At 42.5% G+C, this 15947-nt stretch overlaps 1 pseudogene; it reads right to left on the reverse strand.

Moving 5' to 3' along the window:
* Nucleotides 1–14607: 14607 nt before the first annotated feature.
* LOC117202801 (ankyrin repeat domain-containing protein 13D-like) lies at nt 14608–15208 on the reverse strand (annotated as a pseudogene).
* Nucleotides 15209–15947: the final 739 nt, after the last annotated feature.

The raw sequence follows: 15947 nt of genomic DNA on the forward strand, positions 1-15947 counted from the left end.
CAAATGCTGGGTGGCAGGAGTCAATGCGTAAGAAGTGAGTGGATACAGTGTGGATATATGTTGATGGTAGAGGATGATTTTCTAATGGATTGAAAATAGGTGGATAGGAGGAGAGATATGGATCAAGTGATCCTGGGGTTTTCTCCTAAGAAGTTAGAAGAATGGTGTTGCAGTTTACCAAGATGGCAGAAAAATGTGGGAAGATCAGACATAGGTTGAGAAATTTGAAGCTCCCATTTGAACTCATTAGGTTGAAAATGCTTCTTAGACATCCACTGTGGTGATACTGATCAAGCAGGTACATATAGGAGCCTCAAACTTAGGAAGAGGTCCAGCCTGAAGATACAGACATAGGTAGTTTTAAAGGACTGAATGAGATCATCATGCAGGTGTATATGGGCAGAGACAAGGACTTTGGAGTGAACCTTGGGGGTCCAAAGTTTAGGAATCTGGGTGATGATGAGTAATGAAGCAAAGGAAAGAAAGAAGGGACCAGAGAGGTAGCAGGAGAACCAAGAGAGAGCGGGTCCTGGAATAGGAATAGCAGGACAGGCAGAGTTTTAAGACAGCTGCAAGCAGGTTGATTGAGGACAGGTCAAAGTTCTCTCCCGCTTGCTTCTAACTTTCAGTAAAATAGGAAGAAGGGTTATCTGCTAAGAGTTATGATGGGGCAAAGATACATGGGATTTGGAGAGAGAAAAAGTATAAAATAGTCTATGAGAGCAGGAGAGCGAACCAAGGATGGCTGTGGTCCTAAAGGCACCCCCAAGGTTACGGTCTTGAATAGAAAGGGACATAACAACGTGGTTTTGTGTTTTTCTCCAGCCACTGCCAGATGCTTCGGTGAAGGTGGGGAGAAGGCAGGGAGCTGGATTTACCCAGGGACTGGCCTTTCCCAAATGACTACAGCAAAGGGAGAGAGAAGGGAGTTGAGGGTATGTGCAAAGCGTATATGATGGACCATGGAAGCTAAGCTGGGTAAGGACAGTGACTCTATGAGGGGTGGGGGTGGGGGTGGAAACGTCAGAGGGTCAGTGGATTATAAATCCCAGGGGGTGGTTAAGTTTTTGCGTTGGGGTGTATGAGGGAGTGAGCTGACACAGGATAAGGGGGTGTTCTCAAAGTAGGGTGGTGAAATTGAGGTCAGGAAGGGACACAGCACTTAGCAAAGGGCTAGAGTACACTCTGGGAGTAGAGGGCAAGGAGAGGGCAGAGGACCCAGTCACCGGAGAAGAGGAAACCAAAGAGCTGCGACCACAGGGGGCTGGGAGGGTCATTATGATGACCTATCAGGAACTACTGCAGGACCAGTAGTGGGTCACAAACTACAATTTCCTATCAGAGAGGAGGGCCCAGGTCAACGTATAAGGAAACTTCATCCAGGTGGAGGACTTGGTGGTGGGGTCTGATACATGGGCATTCAAGATGAAGCGGGGGGATGGTCTGAAAGCAACAGTGAAGAGGCCAGGCCCAGGGCTGAGAGGACAGAGGAAGAGGAAACCACCAGAGGGGCTGTGGGCAATGCACCATCCTCAGGGGAGACTGTCGCATCTCCTTAGAATGACAGCTTGAGAACACAGTGGCTTTTGCTACTGAGTCGTCTGTTCAGAGGGCATAGTGGAGTGCAGGGGTCTGTGATGGGGTCAGGTTAGGGGGCCCCATAGGAATGGGGGTCCAGGTGTTGAAGAAGGACATGTGACCTTGGGGCTCAGGACACAATGGGCTTGGTGCTGGGCTCTGCCCCTCTTTGGTGAGGCTGAGGGCTTGAGAGGGGCATCGAGTTAGAAGGCTCTGGGCCCCTCTTCACTCTGCCCAGGGCAGGGCTGCAGGCTAACGGAGCAGTGGAGTTAGAGGAATTGATTATTGATTATCCCTTCCTCTACAGAGAAGTAAAAATAGGCCTACTAAGTTTTCGAAAGAAGCATTAAGAGCTGAGAAAGAGGAAGAGCAGGTGTCTGCCCCAAACTCTACCACTGTCGCTAACATTTCTAGATCAGGTGGAAGTTTAAGCAGCTCGCAGCACAATAAGCCCATGTCGTCAGTGACTAGAATGGCCATCAGGCAATAAAAGAGGCGAGACTCCTTTCTGCTGGGGGCTGAGAATAGGGATGGGAATTTTAAACCTTTCCTGTTTGTATGAAAAATCAGGGCACTGGCGAATAGGACTTTGGACACTGACCGTTGGTCAAGGGGCGGCCATTGGCAAATGGATCCACCTGTTGTGTTTTCAACACATCACAAGACACGTGGAGAATAAATATCCTGCTTACGCAGAAGCCAGGGCGTTCTTATGGATGGCGAGGAAGAAAGGACACCAAATTCAGGTGTGCCCGTGGCTGCTGTTACGGAAAATAAAACAGTTTGAAGCGTAATGGGAAGTGGTGAAGAATGGAAACCCAGCCAAGAACAGAAAACTGCTCTTTAAGTGGATAATGGATAATGGAGACCACTACTGTCCTAAGATGCTCTCCTACGAACAGAGGCACCTTTTAAGTGATTTGATTTCACCACTAAATTGTTTGCCCGTAAGATAAGTGGTCAATTAAGGCAGAGAGGGAGCTGCATTTGAAGAGATTACTGTTTCAGCCTTTTAGATGCCATGCAGAAAAGAAAAAAATTAGGAACCAACTGTTTCTTTTACCTGCCAGAATGATGCTTCCTTTCCTCCAAGTAATTGCTGCTGAGAGAGTCCAGCCTTCCTGCATTAGCATTCAACCTGGACCACTTTCCTTAAAGATAATTACTGGTAGGGCAGCTTTGGAGAAGGCCTGAAATGGATTCACGGTGTTGCCTTACACGGAAGGCACACTTTGCCCCAGATAAATCAGAGGGTAATTTGTCTATAATACTTCTTGGCTGGCTGGAAATGTCTATTTGGTTTTTAAACCATAGGTCAGGTTCTCCAGGTCCTGGCATCTCATCTCTAGAAAGCAAGGTCAGTTTTAATGGTGGAAATTAGAATGAGGGAGAGAGGATGTGCTTCAAGGTGACAGGAAGTAGCTGTTTAAATATCTACAATGTTTACCTTTCCCTGATGGTTTCCCAGGCATGCCTGTTTATTCTGGGGAGTGGGCTGGAAATAGTCCCCCTGGCAGGGGTAATTGGAAGACACCGCTGCACACAAGAGTGCAGATATTAAATTCCACTTAAACACTGGATGCATTAGTCTCCAGATTCTTCTGGGCACGGCTACCCCTGCTCCCTTGTCTGGGGAGCTCATTTTGTGGAAGGTCCCAAAGAACCATTGATTGTAGTGGCTTTCCTTGTGCTCACCCCTTGTCAAGGTGAAAGGTCAAAAGCAAACTGAACATTAGTGATGCTATGCCCCACCCATCAGGTTTCTATAGTGCTGGAGGAGGGCGAGTGGGCACGATGAACACATGTTCTGAGAACTGTCCAGATGCTGAGTGAGCAGGTGATTTACTCCTGCAGAAAGCCAAGAAGAGATGACTAAAGCGAGCAGGACCCAGGAGATCGGTGACTAAATGATTTCCTAATGACCTGAGACAGTGCCTTCCTCCGTACCTAACGTAATAGCAGGGATGTCCTTTGGACCGGGGAGAGAATCTGGATCATTAACCCTAGCTGGATGGCATTTTTTTTCCCTAGTTAGATGACTTTTAAGAGGAAAGAGGATGGAAGCTAGGGGGAACTGCAGATAGTTGGGAAATTCATTTGTACCGATACGGATGCATCACTAATTTATATTTGTGGTTTCTTGAATCATGGAACACCTCCTTGCAAAACATAAAGTTTTGGACTCTCTCACACTCCAAGGGATGTGCATGTGTGTACATATACACATATCAGATTTGACATACAATTTCAGAGAATTTTTGTGCTCCTAAACTTACCCATTAAGCCCAGTTTAGGAAATTCTGCCTTATATAGAGTATGAGGGAAATGCTCTAAGAACAAAATTCCCCTTTTCAGAAAGTTTAAATATATTTAATTAAGGGGGGGATGGAGTGAGTATTCCTCATGAAAACAAATAGGTAAATATGAGTTTTTAATCTCTGAAGTTAAATTCCTTAATATTTGCTTTTAGTTTCTCTTCCAGGCTTCCCTTGTCAATTTGTCACTTTCATAATTAAATATGGGTAAACCTTAGACATCTATTAACAAAGTATGTATTTAGCATTTATAACATTCAAACAAATACGCTAAGCGTCCTGCCAGGTGTGTAGAGATGAACACGGCACATTCTAGATGCTCAAAGAGAATCTGAAAATGCTGTAGAAATGAGATATTTTCAAAAGCAGCTCTGATACTACATAGAATGTGGCTACAAGACAGGAATCCAAGAAGATCAAAGGGGGAGGTTCATTTCTGGATGACAGAAGCTGGGAAAGTTTCATAAATGACATGCAATTTAAACTGATGTTAAAAGTTGTTTTCAAACTCTTTTATCCTGAACCTTCAATGAGAAATACATTTCATATCACAATGTAGCACACACAGTCATATATCTATCTGAAATTAAAATTTCACAAAGAGATATTTTCTCTTATTGTGGGTCAGTATACTCTGTTATGTCCTGTTCTCTACTCTACTGTTCTCCACTTATTTTCGTTTAGCCAAAAATCATGATTGGAACCCATGAAGTTTATTTCACAACCCAACTGTTGTCAACAATTTGATAAACACTGCCTTAATGGATAGAAGGGGTGGGGATACTTTGCATGATTAATATCAATTGATATTTTCAGAAATCCTATGCTAGGTACCATTATCATCCCTAATGAGGAAACTGGGATTTGGAGAGATTAAGTAACGTGTTGGAGATCATGCAGCTCTTTGGTAAGTGCAATAGGAACTGAACCCAGCTCAGTCTGACTGTGTCAAAGCCCGAGATCATGAAAAGGCCCAGAGGGAGGAAACAGTGTTTGGGGCAATGTTCATTTTGGCTGTAGTGCAGGGGTTAAGTAGGAAAGTTGGGAGAGATGATTATAAAAAGGAATCAGAGTATTATTTTTTAAAAATAATTTAAGTAAAATTCTTCTTTGTCTTTAATTCCTTGTCTCATTCTCAAAATCCTCCTGGAAAATCTCCCTGCAGCCTTAGTTTAATTTTCCCATGCTTGATTTGTAGTTACATCCGTTAAGAAAGACAATTTGACTCATAGGAGATAGTTGAAAACTTATGTGCTTTAATGCTAGGAAAACAGAAGAAGAAAATATGACAAGAAGCCTGTTCTCAAAAAGTCTTACTGGGCAGACAGAACTTACAAAGGTGAAACAAAGATAGGTATATTAAACATACGCACATAAAGTGAAACATTATTTTTAAAAATAAAATGTATATGCTCTATTACAGGTACAGTCTGGTGTCAGGAAAGGGAGAAAACATTTTTACTTGGCTGCTGGAAGGCTTTCGGAAGTAGATGGGATTTAGAAGGGCAATATAGGAGGAAGGCATTCCAGGTAAGGTGATGACAAGGTGAAGCCCAGAGAGCGCTTGGGTAACGGGCAGGGGTAGGGGTGGCAGGCAGAGCGAGAAAGGGGATGAGAGGTGGAAGGAACTGCGAGCGATTAGAAGGGTGGTGAAGAGAGTCAAGGCTGGGCCCAGGCTGCTGAGGACCGTCAGTGCCGTCTTCATTAAATTATCATCTTCTGTAACTAATAGTCAACGTAGACTATACACCTGATTTATCTAAAGTGAGAATTTCATCTTTATAACAGTAGAGACAAAAAGTCGAGGATTAAAATCAAAACCCAAAATCTAACTTGTGTTTATCATTTGAAAAGTTATATACTGCATCTTTTAAGTTATCATTAGTATTATTTAGATGAGAGCACCCACATCTTGAACTGATCTGGGGACACTTCAGAGTTAATATACAGTGATTGCTGTATTTACAATCTGAAGAAATAGTGAAACCCTCTCATTTTTTCCCCCCAGTGTTTCACTAAATACCTTCTAAAGTAACGGAAGGCATATATAATACTTTCAAAAGAAAGCACAGGACTTTGGATAGCTGGGCTTGGGTTCTTAATTATGACTATTACTGCAACGTTCATGATACCACAGATAACAACCCCCTTTCTACTCCAAAAGTAAGCATTTTGTTCTGTGTTAAAATGTGCTGGATTATTTGCCTTTTTAAAGACCTCAAATAGATCTCAACATATCCTTTTTGATTATTTGTGCTTTACATTCAACATCAATATCTTAGAAAGAATAATTCATGAAATAGATTCCACTTTGGCTGGCTATTTGCAGAAAGCAAAGGAATTCAAAAAGGTATCTTTAATATCATCCAAATTCTAAGACAACATCCTCAGTTTCAATTGGAAATATGTCTCCAATAGCCCAGTACTCTCCTTCCAGAACTGGTCCAGTAGAAAAGAGGCAAAGAGGGTTCTTAGCTAATATTAAAGCACTAATTTGGTTACCAGTTGGGGAGAGGGGTGTGTGTGTGCACGTGCGTGTGTGTGTGATTTTGAAGAAAGTAACTACCCAGACCTTATTTTATCTATTTTATATGAATACAGCTAAAAATGGTTGACCATCAAGTATTATACTTGTTCTCAAAATCTGCACCTGTCTGAAACACAATCAGTTCTTGTTTTATGGTAGTTATGATTTACAAAGACCCTGTGAATACTGAATTAGTGAATACTGAATCATTGTTCCTAGGAGAAATACAGGGTTATGTTCCTTTGAGCCTTTGGTAATATTTTTTTTAATAGTTTCCAATTTATTTTTTCTCTTCATATATAAGTTAAGCTTTATGGGCTAAGGTGTACGTCTCCTTTGTGTCTATAGCAGATACCCCAAAGTCATATAGACAGGGTAGCTTAATAAGTATTGCTGAAGACTGACCAGATTTTATTAAAGAAAGCTATATTAAGCCTCTGGTAACATTTTTGTCAACTGATTAATATATAACTGTGTTTTATGTGTGTTTCTGTTTAAAGACATCTTTTTTTTTTTTTTTTTTTTTTTGCTGTACGCAGGCCTCTCACTGTTGTGGCCTCTCCTGTTGTGGAGTACAGGCTCCAGACGTGCAGGCTGAGTGGCCATGGCTCAAGGGCCCAGCCGCTCTGCGGCATGTGGGATCTTCCTGGACCGGGGCACAAACCCATGTTCCCTGCATCAGCAGGCGGACTCTCAACCACTGCACCACCAGGGAAGCCCAAGACATCTTGTTTTAATATATATTACTGATTCATTAACATTGAACTTAGCCAATAGCACTATCACGCATGCCTGAACAAAGATTACCAACTTGAAGGGGTGTCCAATATACCTAAATACTGAAAACTGGAAGTTAAAGAATAATGTGTTTAGTGTATCCTTTTCTTGTAAAAACAAAAAAATGTGTATGTATGTGTGTGTTTGTGTTTGCACAAGCATGCAGAACAGAGTTGAAATATAATAGCACCAGGCTGTTAGCATTATCTTAGGGCGGTAAAAGGGGGAATGGGGAGAAGAGTATTAACTTTTTCTTTATGCATCTTATATTTTTTACATGACACATAAAATAAACATGTTTTACTAATGTGTTTAAAATGTGTTTTATAAAATTTAATTCCAATTTATTTATTTATAAAGAATAAGAGTGTTAATAAAATTAATAAATCACTGGCTCTCTTTAGTTGGGCAGAAGAAACCATAAATTAATCTGAGGAGGCATTATATCTGTGACTACTAACGAGGGGTTTTAATGGTCAAATTAGAATTAGACTAAAATAATGCTAACAGATTTGCAAATCTTGGTAAAAGTTCGGTTTTATAGAAAATATAAATGATCAAAATGACTTGAGAAAAAATAGAAAACCTGGAAAAATAGTAACTTAAAAAATGAAAAAATTATCAAAGAATTACTTCTCCAAAGGGACTAGGCTCTGATGATTTTAGCAGCCAATGCTTTTAAACACATGATTTCAATACCATAAAAACAGTAGAGGGAAGGAAAAATCTATAAAACTACTTTATTCATTCCATTGAAATAGAAATACATATGTGTGTGTGTGTCAAACACACACACACACACACACACACACATTATAAAAAAGAATGCATCTATCACCTTGCTGGGAAAGAAGTGTGAAACTAGAGAGCTGGAAACATTGAACATTTGGAAGAAAAAGCAGACTGGATCGGAAGGGCATGGAAACCAGAGAAAGAAATATATCACACACGGAAAAGAAATGTATAGACTAAAACCATACTCTCCCTCCTTGAAGCCCTCAGGCCACTTAAACTTGGAAGGGCTCATGCAATTCATAGAGCAAAATTTGACTTTGAGTTCCAACCTGAAAAATGCAACAATTTTAATCCTGTATGCATTGAATAATATAGATTAATAAAATTTACAGAACTAATAATAAATAATGAAATAAATAAATAAATAAATACTAATAAAAGTGACAGAAGTATAAGGAGAGATTGACGAACCTGCCAAAACAATGGAAAACTTTTCACCTCAAATAATGGATAGACCGCAGACCAAAAAACAAAGCAAAACAAAAAATCCGAAAAGACACACAGGATTTAAACAACACAACGAAGAAATGCAATCTAACGGATATTTTGATATTACTAAAATACTCACCCACATATCTGTCAGTCAGGAGCCAATCAAGAAAAGAGAAGCCACATTAAGTCTTTAAAACAGGGGTGAGGGGATTTAGTGCAAGAAATGGGTAACATATGTGATGGAAGAGTCGCAGTGACAGATGTGTGTAGTTGAGCCAAGAGATGAGCAACACCAGGAAGCCACCACCACGCCAAAGCCGGGATCAGTAATAACACACAGCTTTGTCAAGCAGCTTTACCGTAATTATTTGGAGAAGGATTTGGGGTCAGGGTTTGGTTTGCTTTTGCTTTTTAAAGGGATCTCTTCCCTTGCCCCTGGAGGAAGAGGTTTTAGGGCTCCTCTTCACAGCTGCTGGAGGCTGAGGTCCAAGGAGAGAGCAACTTAATAAAGAGCACGTGGTGGTCCAAGTCCGCTTCTTCACTTCCTCAAAAAACAAAAATGCCTAAATATATTGTATAAGGAGCATTCTCCGAAACAGATCTGCAGACTGAAGCAGCAACATACTGTGTTCCAAAAACACTGTCATGCAGAAAGCTTAACACAGAGGCACATCCTGGTGAAGTGGCTCAACTTCAAAGATGAAGGATTTCTTCAGGCATCCAGACAACAGTATCATACCACCAAAACAGAGAAAGCTGTCAGGCAGGCCTCCAGCTCTCCATGATGATGCCGAATGCCAGAAGACGTCGGCGCTGTGTTCTCAAGGAAGGAGTAACTAAGAACAAGCATGGCAACATGGATGGACCTAGAGATTGTCACACTGAGTGAAGTAAGTTGGACTGAGAAAGACAAATATCGTATGATATCTCTTATACGTGGAATCTTTAAAAATGGTACAAATGAACCTATTTACAAAACAGAGATAGAGTCACAGATGTGGAAAACAAACTTATGGTTACCAAGAGGGAAAGTGGGGGGGGAATAAATTGGGAGATTGGGATTGACATATACACACTACTGTCTATACATAGAATAGATAACTAATAAGAACCTAGTGTAGAGCACAGGGAACTCTACTCAGTACTCTGTAATGACCTATATGGGAATAGAATCTAAAAAAGAGTGGATCTATGTGTATGTATAACTGATTCACTTTGCTGTACTGCAGAAACTAACACAACACTGTAAAGCAACTATACTCCAATCAAAAATTAATAATAATAAAAAAATAACTAGCATCACCAAATACCTTGTCTTTCAAGCCAACAGCTACATAATTTGAGGGGTCCCAAAGCAAAATGAAAATGTGGGGTCCCTTATTTAAAAGAATATTAAGAACTTCAAGACTGTGACAGCACAGCGTTAAACCAAGCACGGGGTCCTTCTCAGGGCAGGACCCTTACAGGCCCTGCTTTCCAGTATAGAGGAAACACTCAGGCCTACATACAAAGTACAGTGCGAACCCTCTTCAGCAAATTCCAGAGTGAAGTAAAACAAAGAAGTTAGAGATGAAGAGACTGCACTGGTGGGGAGCACTGAATTTATCTCTATGTAAAGCAAATACTAAACAACTTTGGGAATTATGGTTACAGAATATAAATATTTGACGATTAGAGGAAGGAGAAAGTGGCTAAGGCACTTATCTAGCCCTGCAGGTAATCAGCCGGTACTGCCTAAAATTGTATTATGTATTTAATGAGATATAATGACTCCACACTCTCAAGATTTTCTTTAGTACCTTTGCTTAATTTTAGAGGGATCTTTTGTTGGGAAATATCTCATGGAATGAAGAAACGTTTAGGTAAAGCTTAAGGGATCTCCCTTGTTTTATTCAGTTTCTTTTTCTTCTCTTAAATTCAGATAAATTACATTTAATATTGTTTATTGAAAAATATATGACTGTTTTATGAAAGTCCAAGTGTTAATGATTATTCATAGATGATGGGATCTGAGTATTTAACTTTCAGCTTTGCCTTTTCTGCAATAATTGAATTCTTTGTAAGTGGCATGTGTAAACAAAAGCTAAATGTATTTTGATTTTATTTAAAAGATTTAGTCAGGGCTTCCCTGGTGGCACAGTGGTTGAGAGTCCGCCTGCTGATGCAGGGGACACGGGTTCATGCCCCGGTCCGGGAGGATCCCACATGCCGTGGAGCAGCTAGGCCCGTGAGCCATGGCCGCTGAGCCTGTGCGTCTGGAGCCTGTGCTCTGCAATGGGAAGAGGCCACAACACTGAGAGGCCCACGTACCACAAAAAATAAATAAATAAAATAAATAAATAATAAATAAATTTAAAATGTAGTCAAATATTCTTCCAACAAAAATCTCCAGGCCAGAGGATTTTATTGGTAAGGTCTAAAACTTCAAGAAACAGAACTGCTATAGTTAGGTTGTTTCAAAGCACAGAGAGCTAGAAAATTTCCGACTCGTTCTACAATATATCACTGACACCAAAACAAGACAATCTATTACAAAAAACTATACAGCCATCATTTTGAATATAAATATAAATTGCTTGGAATATAAATGAATATAATAATGCTAAATAAAATACTTCCAGCAGGCTGGACCCCTTCTGACCTGTGTGTGCATGTGTGGTTGTGTGTAACTGAGAGCTATGCCACTAAGTTGGATGTTGAGACCGAAGCCTCCTTTGGCCTGGAAGTGATGTGATGGAGGTGTTCTCTGCACCCACCTGACCCACTGAAGGACATGGAGAGGGACATGAGGGACATGGAGAGCCATGAGCAACAAAGAAATCTCAGAGATGAGCAGAGCCTAGATTGGGTTCAAACTGTGGAGTCTTAATTATCACAGTGCTTCTTCAGAGAGGGGATACTGTCCTGCATTCCTGAAGATGGTGAATCAAGGAGAGGGGGTGGGAGCAACCCACCCAGAGTGCAGGCAAACAAGAGAGTGCGTTCTGCAGACTGTTTGAAAAACTATAAGAAAAACAGCTTCAGCTACAGGTTAGTCTGCTTTGTATTATCACCATGTGTCTCCAGTTCTACACAATGTAGCGATCAAATGCTCCTTTTTGAAAAAATCAGCTCCTTTCGGAACTAATTTTATACATATGTACATTTTCATTACCCTTCATTTAATAAACATGGCATTTTACACGGAATTTAAGTCAGAGATCTCCAAGTCAGCCATAAACATGCGGAATTAGCTACCTAGGACTTTTTCAGAGTGAGTTTCTAATGGTCTGGAAGCTTTGAGCTTGTTTCAGGAACAAGCTGTATTAACAACCCCGGTAGTGATATAGATCCCTATGTTTAAACAGCAAATTATAAATAAATAATGATACACAATGATTATGAAGACAAAGAAACAAAATGCTATTTCAATTCTATCAATCATGTGATCTCTTGGATTTTTGTTTGGTTTTAAAACTGTGTGAAACAGAGCACTCATTGAAAGGTGTAATATCTTTGGTAAGTGCACATTTTAATTCACATCTGAAATAAACGCATTTTTCTTCCTGATTATTACTAAAGATAATTTTCTAGTACAGAGATGGGGTGATAAAAAGGAATCTCTCTCAGTGTGAAACACTTGCCTGATACCGAAACCCCTGTTGCAATGGTGACATGACGGAGAAATTACAGCAGCAGCAGGGGAAGAGAGGGGAGGAGAAACGTCTCCAAGGCATGGAGCACATTTCCTGTTCTTCATATCTCAGGTGACAGAAGTCAGTACTGAGCCCTCTGGACTGAATAAGAGCCCCAGATTATTATAAGAAGGGGATCCCAGGGAAAAAAGAATGAATTTCTCTTGATTAGTTGGGTAGAGGCTGGTGTTCTTGTTAATTGGATTTTCTGTGAAGGCTTCTGCTTCAGCCATAATACAGGAACTGGAAATGAACTTGCTTTCCCACTATAACCAAGTAGAAAACCAGACTAAATGAGTAAGGCAACTATGTTCGGAGACTGGACAGCAGGCAGTGCAGAACTGTGATTCCTGCAACTAGGGAAACAAATGACGCGAGCCTCAGCTTTCTTCTCGGAAAGACTTTCTGAATAATGATGCAGAGAGCGGGGATTGGGAGGCTGGTTCTAAACGAGAGCACAGGGCTCCCTCTGAGGTGAGGCAACAGAGACGGGAGTTTGGGAAAGAAGAAGCATCTGGAATTTGTGGGGAAAGTACGGAGAGGAAAGGGCTACATAGAATAAAAGCCCATGCGGAGGTTTTTCCCAGTGTCTGAGGATGAATATGAAGTTTTGGATGCATCGAAAATGCTATGAATTGACCAAAGAACTACCAGGGAGCTTTAATCTGAAGAAGTCTCAGAGCTCACAGAGTGAGAGAACTTCCGGTGTCAACCAGCTAGGGTGGAAATCTGCACACCCAGGCATTCAATAAAGACACCAGAAGAGTCAAGCCTTAGTGGTGGGACTTAGCTGGACCAAGAAGAAAGACTGCTTTAAATGTATGGAAAAAATTGCAAATTCTATATGTGTTAAGGGATTTGTATCTAGTTTATATAAATAACTAACGACTCAGTAATAAAAAGACAACTCAACCTTTGCTAAAGGATGAGCAAAGGATCTGAATAGTCATTTCTCCAAAGAAAAACATGCAAATAACCAATAAGCACACGAAAAATGTTCAGCATTATTAGTCACTAGGAAAAAGAAAATCAAAACCATATTGAGATACCACTTCACACCCTCTAGGGTGGATATAATTAAAAAGTTAAATAATAACAAGCGTTGGTGAGGACGTGGAGAAATCAGAAAAAAACTATTACACTTGGGCTTCCCTGGTGGCGCAGCGGTTGGGAGTCCGCTGGCCGATGCAGGGGATACGGGTTCGTGTCCCGGTCCGGGAAGATCCCACATGCCGCGGAGCGGCTGGGCCCGTGAGCCATGGCCGCTGAGCCTGCGCGTCCGGAGCCTGTGCTCCGCAACGGGAGAGGCAACAGCAGTGAGAGGCCCGCCTACCGCAAAAAACAAAAAAAACAACAAAAAAGCTATTACACTTATACTTTATACCCTGCTGTGGGAATGTAAAATGCTGCAGACACTTTGAAAAACAGTCTGGCAGTTCCCCAAAAGGTTAAAGATAGCCTATCATTTGACCCAGCAGTTCCATTTCTAGGTATATGCCCAAGAGAAATGAATGTATATGTTCACAAAAAATCTTGTATACAAATGTTTATAGGAGCATTATTCATAATATCCAAGAAGGTAGAAACACCCAAATGTCCATCAACTAATGAATAAGATCAACCAAATATGGTAAACTTATACAGTTGAATTTTGAAGGGTACACTCATGTTCATAGCAGCATTTATTCATAACAGTCAAAAAGTGGAAACAATGCAAACATCCATCAATGAATGAATGAATAAACAAAATGTAGTATCTTCATACGATGGATTTGGCCAAGAAAAGGGACTAAGTAGTTACATGCCACCACCTGGATGAACCCTGAAAACGTGACGCCAGTCACAAAAGGCAACACATTGTATGATTCTGTTCAGATGAAAGTCCAGAGCAGGGAAATCTTTAGAGAAGGTGGATTAGTCGTTGCTTAGGGCTGGGGGAGGGAATGAGGGGATGGTGGGTTAGTGGGGTGATAGCTAAAGGGTATGGGGTTTCTTTTTGAGGTGATGAAAATGTTCTAAAACTGACTGTGGCGATGGTTGCATATCTGTGAAAATAGTAAAAACCACTGAATTGTACACTTTAAAGAGGTGAACTGTATGGTATATGAAATTATATCTCAGTAAAGCTGTTTTTTAAAAAGTCTGTTTTCTGAAGTCTGTTATTGGAACCGGGGCATGTGTTGTCAGAGAAATAACACTCTACCTGCAAGTGTCAGGTTCCTACACCACCTGCAAAGGACTCTGGCCAAGAAACAGCTGTGCCCCTGAGAAGCCAACATTGTACCCTGAACTGCAGCCTAAATCCTTGTTTTTATGAGAAATCATGTGAGGTCAGAAGTCAAGAAGCTGGGGACACCCTGACCTAGACTCCTTCCCAGGACAACAGCTGCCTGTATAGATGGGCACTGGGGGCTCAGAGGTGCCCCAGGAGGTGGCCTGGGTGAGATCCTGGGCCTGCGGTGCCCCCCTCCCTCACTGGGCAGCCTCCCAGAAGCCGGAACCAGGAGCCTCAAGGGCACCTCCGACGGTGTGGCCGGGCCACAACGGACCTCTGGAAGGCCACACTGCGAGTGTCCAGTTGGGCGGAGACAATGGACGGTGAGGCTACTGGCCACGTGCTCCTCTCTGGGCCTCAGGGCAGCGAGCAGTGCTTGTAGCACCTGCGGGGGAGGGGGGAGCCCAAGCATATCCGTGGGTCACTTCCTGGGTCATATCCAACCCCCAGGCTCCTGCCTCCTGGCCCTTGAAGGAGAAGCTTCTCAGCCTGAGCTGCCAGGTCTCGTGCTCAGAGCCCAGGAGACTGGGGGATGGATATGACCCAGTGGTCACATCCACACATGGTCCACGTCACCGGGCACACCCTGGACAGGAGGGGCACCCAGGTGGTGAACCTGCATTTCATCTCCTCCTAGCAATCTGGGGTCTGGTGGAGTCTGTTGAGCAATTCTAGAATTCCAGCCGGCCTCTGCGCGGTCCTCTAAGTCTCATTACTAGAGCACCAGATGCAGCATCTCAGGGTCCCCAGGGCTGACCACCTCCTGCAGGAACGCCCGGACACATTGCCACGTGTCCAAGTGAAACTGAGGGTAATTCTCAGTTAAATCCATCATGTCACCGCCAAAGCCCACTAAGGATGCAGAGGGAGGGTGGTAAACAAATACGATAGGTCTAACCTCTTCTTTTGAGCTTAGCCTAGTTTCACTTGCTTCTAGGGGGCTGGGTGCAGAGGCCTTGCACCTAACATGTCAGATTAGAGTTCCCAAAACAGAACCGCTGCACCCATCACCTCGGCCCAGGGGGCGTGTACAAGAGCGCTGAGCATGACACCTCAATTCAAGATGGTGGCAGCGGCAGACCACGTGCAGAGATGCTGTGCAGGGCACTGCGATCTGAAGCTTGAGCAGCACAGCTCCGCCCAGCCCGCAAGATCTCCGCCCCCTCCCCTGCTGATGAGGCCCCTATAACGCAGCCCTGCGCTGGCCTGAGGCGGAGAGCCTGTGCTCTAGAGCGGGAGCTCCTATCTCCATTCTTTGATCACAGACTAAAGCTTTCCTTTGCTTCTGAATCGAACTGGGTCTCATTCTATTGGCACCAGCGACACCGGCAGAAGTACACTTGTTGGGGCCTGACTCTGCAGGGTAGGTAACAATTAGACTTTAACCTGCCTTCCCTGATCAAGCTCGCTTTAATTGTGGCTACAAAAGACTTGCAAGTTCTCCAAGCCTCGTGCAGCCTAGGCAATGTTTGCCTGAGTTGTTTTCTAGGAACTTGGAGTTTTCTGTGTCCAGTTCGAGCTGGAGCCCCTTAAGACTGGTTAGGACCACCCACCCTCCAACTGGGCACGTGTGA

Source organism: Orcinus orca, chromosome 18 (genome assembly GCF_937001465.1).
Source record: "Orcinus orca chromosome 18, mOrcOrc1.1, whole genome shotgun sequence".
NCBI classification, from domain to species: Eukaryota; Metazoa; Chordata; class Mammalia; order Artiodactyla; family Delphinidae; genus Orcinus; species Orcinus orca.